This window comes from Anas platyrhynchos, chromosome 1 (assembly GCF_047663525.1).
Source record: "Anas platyrhynchos isolate ZD024472 breed Pekin duck chromosome 1, IASCAAS_PekinDuck_T2T, whole genome shotgun sequence".
In the NCBI taxonomy this organism is placed as follows: domain Eukaryota; kingdom Metazoa; phylum Chordata; class Aves; order Anseriformes; family Anatidae; genus Anas; species Anas platyrhynchos.
In genome coordinates, this window is record NC_092587.1 from 37354825 (window position 1) to 37363361 (window position 8537).

Here is an 8537-nt window from a genome sequence, read left to right on the forward strand (position 1 = left end):
TTAATAAAAGATCTCCTTTTCTCAGCTTCTATATTTAGACAACGCAACAGCTCCACAGTTCTTTCCATAAAACAACTGGTAACTGTTGTTCTGGCAACTTCTTATGGGAAAAAAATTTCTTCTGCCCATCCTTGAATCCAGAACCAGGTCTCCCTCCGGACCCCCAGCAACCCAGGGCATGGCTGCTGGGAGGAGAGAGCTCTTTCCTCCGCACTGCAGCCTGCCTTTGTGAGGGAGAAAAAGGAGCTGAGCCAGCGGACACTTGTTGAATTCTGAACATTCTCCATCACCCACCACGCGCGGCGCAGACAGCTCAGCTGCTGTCTGCAGAAGCAGCAACACAGAAGGCTTATTAACAGAATAGACCATAAGGCATCTTATCAGGTTACACAGACCCTCACACGCAAGTACGCACACACGCACCCACTGAAATAGTAGTGGCCAGAGAGAGAGAAAAGCAATTTGTAAGGTTTCCACCTCTTCGTGCCACAGCAAGTTGAGGGATGGGCAACTCCCTAAAACATGGCAAATGGCCATAACTGGAAGTCTCGCTATTAGAAGTCTGTTTCTCTGCTAAATTTGGATTAAGGGGGGAAATCATAAAATCTGTTGTTAAACTGAGCAGAATCCCCTATAAAGCCAGTAATGCTGGGGTTTGCGGTGAATTGGTACAGCTCACACAGAATCAGACAACATGAGGTGCCATTGACAAACAACAAATATCTGGCAGATAATTTTAAGTCTGTAGTCTGGAGCAGAGAAAGCAATCGATATATGTTGGCAATATTTACCCACTTACAGTACTGCCAAATGTGAATTTGCAAGGATGTGTTGGCTGTTTTGAACTGATCTTTGACTTTATCTCTTCACAAGCAAAAGTGGACTGAAACTAGAATAATCCATATTGCAGAGAAAGAGATACAGCAGGAATGCACAGGGTCACCCCTATTATTTGCTCGTGCCGTAAGAGTCACTGCTGAAAAAAAAATTAGGTCAGATACAATTTCCAGAGGGATTAAGTGAGGTAAATCAGATTGATAACAGAATACGAGTCTGACAAAATTTGCCATGTCAGACTTGTTCATCCTTCTACTTGGAATAAAAAATAGAGTTTGGGGGGTTTTATTTGTTTGTTTGGTTGGTTGGTTTTGTTTTTGTTTTTGTTTAATTAGAACATAAATTTTGGATTTAAAAAGAGTGAGCCCATATCTGGTACATTATCCATTTCCAGTTCTCTCACTCTCCCTTCCTCACTCCCTTCAGGCTTTTAGACGTATCCCCTTAGAAATACAGACTGAGACAGCAATAGTTGCATGACCTGCTTCATGTAGGCAGTAAGGAAGAATATACATGAGATAGAAAAGTGTCCTGTGGCAACAAAAACTAGGCCAAACATGACTTTGGCTTATTTAATTTGATTTATGATTGCTGTTACAATCCACGAGCTATGAAAATTCTGCTGAAAAACAATAGTAATTTCAAATATCAGGTCCTAATTAAGAGCAGCAGCAATGTCTTACTAAATCAGACTAATAATCCATCTCATCACATACTCTGTCTTCCTGGAACTTTTTTCCTGGAACTTTCCTGGAAGGAAGGTCCTTTCCCGGAACTTTATCTTCCTCCTCATTCTGCCAAGGCCAAGAAATAGTTTGAAACTGAAGAGCTGGTTTCTGTGTGAAAGAAAAGACAGGAGAGGAATCTGGCCATTTGTAAGTTACCAAGAGAAATGGAGCTTCCTATGGTCATAAAGGTTTAAAAAATTCAAGAAACAAGCCCAAGACATGGAATAAATCAAAGGAGAAACTAACTATTGTTCCGGGGGTTTTGCTAGTGTTTTTAATTGTGGAAATAAAAAAAAAAAAAAAAAAAAAAAAAAAAAGAGAGAGAGAGAGAGAAAAAAAAAAACTCTCAAGTAGAATCTCTTTGATACAATGGTATTAAAGGATAATTTCCATTCCCCAGATACACCATCTAACTCCTAATGAAAGGTGTGTCCTGAAGGACAGAATTTGGTCTTATGTGAGTCTAATGAACCCAACATCTTCAGCAGGCTTCTCAAATACTCCTTTGTTCTGTAAAGTGCTTTACTGTTCTGTTTACATGAAAGACGCTGTACAAAAAATGAGTCAGATGAAATGCTCTCAGGCCAGATTTCATCTGACCTTCCAGTGATACCCGGGTAAAAAATTAAAGGGAGGTCTTGTGCAGGGACTAGAGACACATTTCTTTTTACTGCATGAAGCACCAGGTCTGCTCCCTCGCTGTGAAGGAAACGAGGACTCAGGTCTAACTTGCCCCTGCACGGCGGGGAGATACTGAAATGTTGAGACAATTGGCACATTACCCCACCATAGCAAGCTAGGGTAGAATAGCAACCAAAATATAATCTTACCTTTCAATAATATCTACAAAAGAATTGTGGCTTTTTCTAAAACTGTGTCTGCAGGGCAGAGCTGCTTAGGGACCATGTTTGAAAGGCATATCAGGAAGGTTATACAACTGTACAAAGTTGGAGGGAAAAAAAATAAAAAAATAAAAAATAAAATAAAAAAATGACTCTCTTTATCAACTACTGAGTTATATTGTCCCAAGCAGATGATGAATTCTGAAAAAATTAAGAGCTTCGTTTCTCTTCTGTGCAGATGTATTCAGTTTTCAGATCTCCTGCAGTTGTATCGATACGGCCTTATAGACAATCTGCTTCTCAATGACAAATCTGTTTAGGTCCCTGGAGAATTAATTTCAGTACAAACAGAATAACAGGCACCAGGCCTAGAAGGATCTCTAGTTCACATGTAGCACTCTGGAAGCACTGCAGCTAGGTGGGAGCTCTGTTCAACAGCAGAGCAAAACAGGTTGGGAGAATGATACTAAGACAGACTTTGGAGATACTCTGTGATCCTGGGGGAATGAAAAGTATTTTGGAGATCATTTTTAATTTACTGGCAGAGCTCTTCAAATGTTCATGGTAGGAAAGGAGTTGTGTTGTCTGCAAATCAGTTAATAAATTAAGGTTCTGATTATGTAGTCATTCACTAGAAAAGACTGATAACCTCTAGATATGGCCACACTCCATTTAATGGAAAACCTGAAGGGGACCAAAGAGTCTCTCTCCTCAGGATCACTAAGAGCAAGCTTTAAAGCAGCTTTAAACTGGCATACAGTGTCTCGACAGTAGAGTGTGAGGCCAGGCAGGAGGAAATAATGTTGAATAGCACACAGCATTGCTGATGGCTCTGCTCCAGTTCAACTGTCCCCACTGGCTCATGCCCTGGGAGACCCTCTGGAGGTCCTTCCCCTTTCCTGGGCACTGAGGAAGGCAACCAGGACAGATGGACTTGTGTGGCCTTGTGGCCCCCACACCAATGTCTGCACCTAGCACACTGCATTGCCTTGGTCCTCCCTGGGGATGTCCTGACAGGACTTCTAGCAGGACAGCAGGAGCAAGGCTCTGACCAGCCTGTTCTCGTGCTAAGCACTATTTGCCCAAAAGCGAGGGATGGACATGTGGCACTAAGCCTTGGGACTGCTTCAAGCATCAGGTCAGTCTTGGGCCTGGTCTGGTGTCTCTTGACTTGGCCACTGAGTCCTAATAATGTTTAAAGCTAAGAAAGAGATTACAGTGCCAGATGGGAATCAATAGATTGCCTCTGACTTTTGGCCTAGCTATTCCCCATATCTCCGTATTTTATGTGATGTTTCTACTGACAACTGCAACAGAAATGTAGGCAGGTACACACCTATCTCAACTCTCCCACGTGTTAGAAGCCAGTGCTCATAAACTCTTTCCTGCCCCTTTCAAGTTGAGAAAACCACACGAGAAGCCACACGCGACATCCAGCTTAAACATCAGGGGTCACAGAGTTTTCTTCTGAGAACTGCTTTGAATAACCTTTGTGAAATAAATGCAGTATAATGTAATGAGGCAGATGACATTAAGCTGTCAGCTCTACATGATGGATGTGTGTTGTGAAAGGAAACACAAATACAAGAACTAGAAAAGAACAGAAAGGAAGTACTGAAAATGCAATATGCAAAAAACATTCAGGAACTGGAAAGCAGGAAATGGATACAAAGAGGTAGACTGGAAGTCTTGCAGGAACTAAACAGCAAAAGTGAGATGACAAAATGCTACAAATCAGAGGTAGAACCAAGGAATGTAAACAGGAAAGCTATAGTCCAAGAAGCAGGAGAGAGAAATTGATTTGTCTTCATGGTAATAAAACTGCAACTATTTAGTGCATAGCGTTAGTGGCTGTTGTTACTCTGAGCTTTAAGGTATTCTCAGACAGATAGTGAGCTGAACAACAGCTGAGCAACTTCCAATATACCCACAGTCAACAGGTCCGTAAATGAACATCAGAGAACCGGGTACCCTCCAACAACCCCAGTACAACAGCTCTGGATGCTGGGAGTGTGTGCAAGGAACAGGCCACACAAAGGGCTGTGGGTCTGGCTCTGTACAGCAGCATTTCTTAAATGCTCATGCTCTTAAACCCTTTCAGAAATGCTGTATTAGATGATAGTTCACCACCCACCTGTCTCAGTTGTAGTGTCCGATGTTCTAAACATTCTGAGGGCACCTGTGACAGCTTCTGTCACACTACGGACAAAGATTTCCAGGATGGCCCCAATGGGCCACATTGTTAAGTGGTCTTCTGGTGCAGAGGAACCTTTTCAACAGGTCGACATCTCAGACAGATTGTAGGGAAATCCTGTGGGCACAAGAGAAGAGACATGGACTGGAGGAACCCAGAAGAAATACTAGATTACTGTGACAGGACAAAATAAAGCAATAAAAAGTTTTCATTACTTGAAATCCAACAGCCAGGTTCTTGCATCCCTTGTGGCAATATAAATCTGAAAATCCCTGATCTGCTCAAAAGAGTTGCTGGTTAATATATATGCAGTTTTCCCTAGAATTGCTGAGTATCTTTGATTCTCAAGTTAATACTTTATCTGCTTGTATGAAAGCAGCAGCACCATTTTACACTTGGCCCACAAGATCCAGTGTAAGGAGTACTCATCAGCTCCTATCATTGCACCCAGTAATTATCTTTGTGGTAATTAGCATATGTCTCTTGGAGATCTCCATCAAGATTCCTCTTTCTATTGTGGACTATAACTATTAGGTTGGATCTCTGGCTGGAATGAACTGGTGTAGCACCCTTAATTAATATCTTTTCCTCTCCCTCAGAGCTGAAAGAAAGCCTTAGGAAAAGATGTTGTTAAGGGTTATTCAAGGCAGCCATGAACAGAAGATCTGAATCTCTTAAAATCTGATTATGCATTCCTTGTGCACTCAGAACTCTGAAAGTTTTAGCTTGGTCATAAATCCAAGATCAGACCCTCCACTTGTCTGTATGTAGGAATATGTGCTGCACTGAATGCAGGTGTCATTAAACTGATAAACTGGGTACTGATATAAGCATTTTTCTTAAAGACTGAACTCATTTTCAGACTTTAAAACCTCACAGACAGTATCTATGATGCAAAAGTGCTTGGTCTGCCATCCTTCTCATTTTAATCAGCATAATTATAATGGATTGCTTCGTATCATTTAAACAAGTTCACATACCATCATCTCACAACCAAAATGCCACTGGCACTTCATGGATCTCAGCTTAAGAGCAGCGGAGGTCATGATTTTCCTCTTTCTTGTTTGCTTCCGAAACACAACTCAGCCAGTTGTGGCTGCAGGACCTGTTTACAACCTGGGGAGGTGGCTGTGGGAGCAGGACAGTCATGTCTCCACTTCCTTTTACTGATAAAAGCCTCAGGATAAAATGTCAGTCAAGCCAAGTGCTTCTGAATGGGCTGCTCAGGCAAATGGCAGCAGGCTGGGACTGAAGTCCAGCTGCTTACCTCTTTCTGCAGCAGATTTATGGTGTTTGCTCTGGAAAGAGGAGAGACTTCAGAAGCTGTCGATGCTCATGCACCACAGTGTTAAAGCAGAATTGTTGACGATTAGGGTTAGGGTTAGATCCACCATTCTGTGGTCACACATTGCCCTTGTAAAAGTACAGTAACTTCTGACTACAAATAAATGTTCATAACATGCCCCTCTGAACTTGTGGAGAATCTATGCTTAGTAAAAACAGGGTTTCTGTATCTATCTATATGTATATATTTTAAATGGAATGCCAATTATAGAACAACTACTTTTTCAGGTGCATATAATCCACAACAATTATTTTGGTTAATTTTTCTCTCTGAAAATAAGTACTGCTAGTTACAGCTAGCCTTTCTTAGGATACTGTTACAATCTTTCTCATCATGCGTGTTGCATTTATATATATAATAGCAATTATTATTCTTACATACCCCTATAAAATGACTCTCCATACTATTGGCATGTATATGTGTTATGGTATTAGAATGATGTATATTTTATAAATAAATGTTATACATTATGTGTATAATGTGTATATGTGTAAATGTGTATACATTTACATTATACATACATACTTGTGTTTTTATGCATAGATGCACAAAGGGAAAATGGATAATTGGACATAAAGTACTATATTTAGAGTCATATGTGAATACAATATAGAGAAATAAAATAAATAAATAGTGGCCTGGACGTTCCTCACTCCCTGTCTGTGGTCTCCATCAGGGCCGTAAGCAGGAGGGTAGTGGTGTGTTTTGGAAGGTTGCTTGATCAGAGAGTGAAGATCCCTGCCAGGATGCCTCTGCCAAGCACTGCATCTTCCAAGTGCCACCCCCAGCTGCTGGCAGCAATTGCTGGCCGATACCTGGATGTCAGTAAATGTCCTTTATTGTCCCCAGGTGAAGCTTGCAAGAACAAAAAGGTAGAGAACCCTCCAGCCTATAAAACCTCAAAGAATATATTGGCATTTAACTATTGTGACTTAATCAAGATTTGTAAATACGTTAGGATGAGTAAGCGCTACACTCAGTGTCAATTGAAACAAGAGGATGACACAGCACCGAGTTTATGCTAGCCAGAGATATTTCTGGATGATCTGAAAACCGCACCTATCCGCTGCTGATGCTTGAGGCAAATTATTTCTGTAGGCTCAAACAATTAGAGATATCCTCCTGAATGATGTTTATCTAATGCTGCTTTCTTCGCAGTAAAGACTGTTAATGCAGCAGTTGAGCAACTCCAGGAAGGCACAGTTATCCTGAGATAATCAGGAGCCTGAGGGCTGAGAGGCAGTCATCTGTGTTCTGTGCCCCAATTTCATCGGTATTTTAAATTAAAAAAAAAAAAAAAAAAAAAAAAAAAAACTGTATGTTAATACATCATGAAGGTCAAACATTTCATTGCAAAGAAGTGTGGAAATTCAAAAATAGGATTCCCAGAGCAATTCTAGCTGTATACATATATATATTACATGTATACAGGTACAATGGATTTTCCCAAATACTATGACTGTTGTTACTCAAAACTCCTAGAAACATGGAGAAATCATTAGGTAATTGATGTCTCAAAAATTGTTTATTTGTTTATTTGCCTCCATATATGTGTTCATGAAGTGTGTGGGTAAGCAGATAGCCAATTAGTTCAATTTCATTTTTGACATGTATTTATAGATATTCTTTGATGAACTTTGTCTTTCATTTCTATGTTATGCTATTGCATATACAGGGGGAGGAATTATTGTTGATGTGTCCACCTTAAAATGGAATGGTAAATATTTCCATGTACCTACATGGAATCTATTTTATGTGATAATGGTACCAAATCACAGGACACTGGGTACATAACAAGTTTTCAACTTTGCTTTGGAGGAATGACAGATCTTTGTCACCAATATTCACTGAAAGAAAATGGGATTGGGATTTATTAGAAGTGTTCAGGGTTCCTAATTATGGGCCAAGCCCCATTGTACTAGGAAATAGAGTAACAAATCCAAAATGAGGTGTAGCAAGCTGATGGGCATCAGCTCAAGTGAGCTCTGCTCACTTTCTAGAGCACATGTGCCCGTATACTGCTGTCCCCACACACACAGCCTCCGTGAGCAGCCAAAGCCACGGACAGCATGTTCCCAGGAGCTGTAAGATGGGTCTGTGCCTGGAACAGGGCAGACACAGCGCGACCAGGATGTGGCCCAACGTGGGAGAGCCTGAAGCGCCTCAGAACTTATTTTGTAAAAGGCAGGATTCCATCCTGAGGGCTTTTCCTCCATTACTGGATGCCCATAGACAGACAAAAAAATCAGCTAAATGTTAAAAAGCTATTCCCAAGAACTGGCTATAAAACAACTCTTATCTCCAAGGCACTACTCTTTCTCTGAATCCACTGTTATGTACCAAAATTGTTAAATAACATGGTGCTAATCGAAAAGTGTTTTTAGGAAAAAAAAACTACCGTCCTCTCCTTTTATGTCATTGGAGGAGCATAGAGAAATAGAGTAAATGCTGATCTCTGAGCATAAGTTTCAGCATTGTAGTGTCAGAAAGGAAATGTAAAGGCTATCTTGATTATATCACATAACCCCACCCCAAAACTAACATGAAATCTTTAAACTGCTGCATTAAAGTAAAAGGGGAGGCAAGATAAA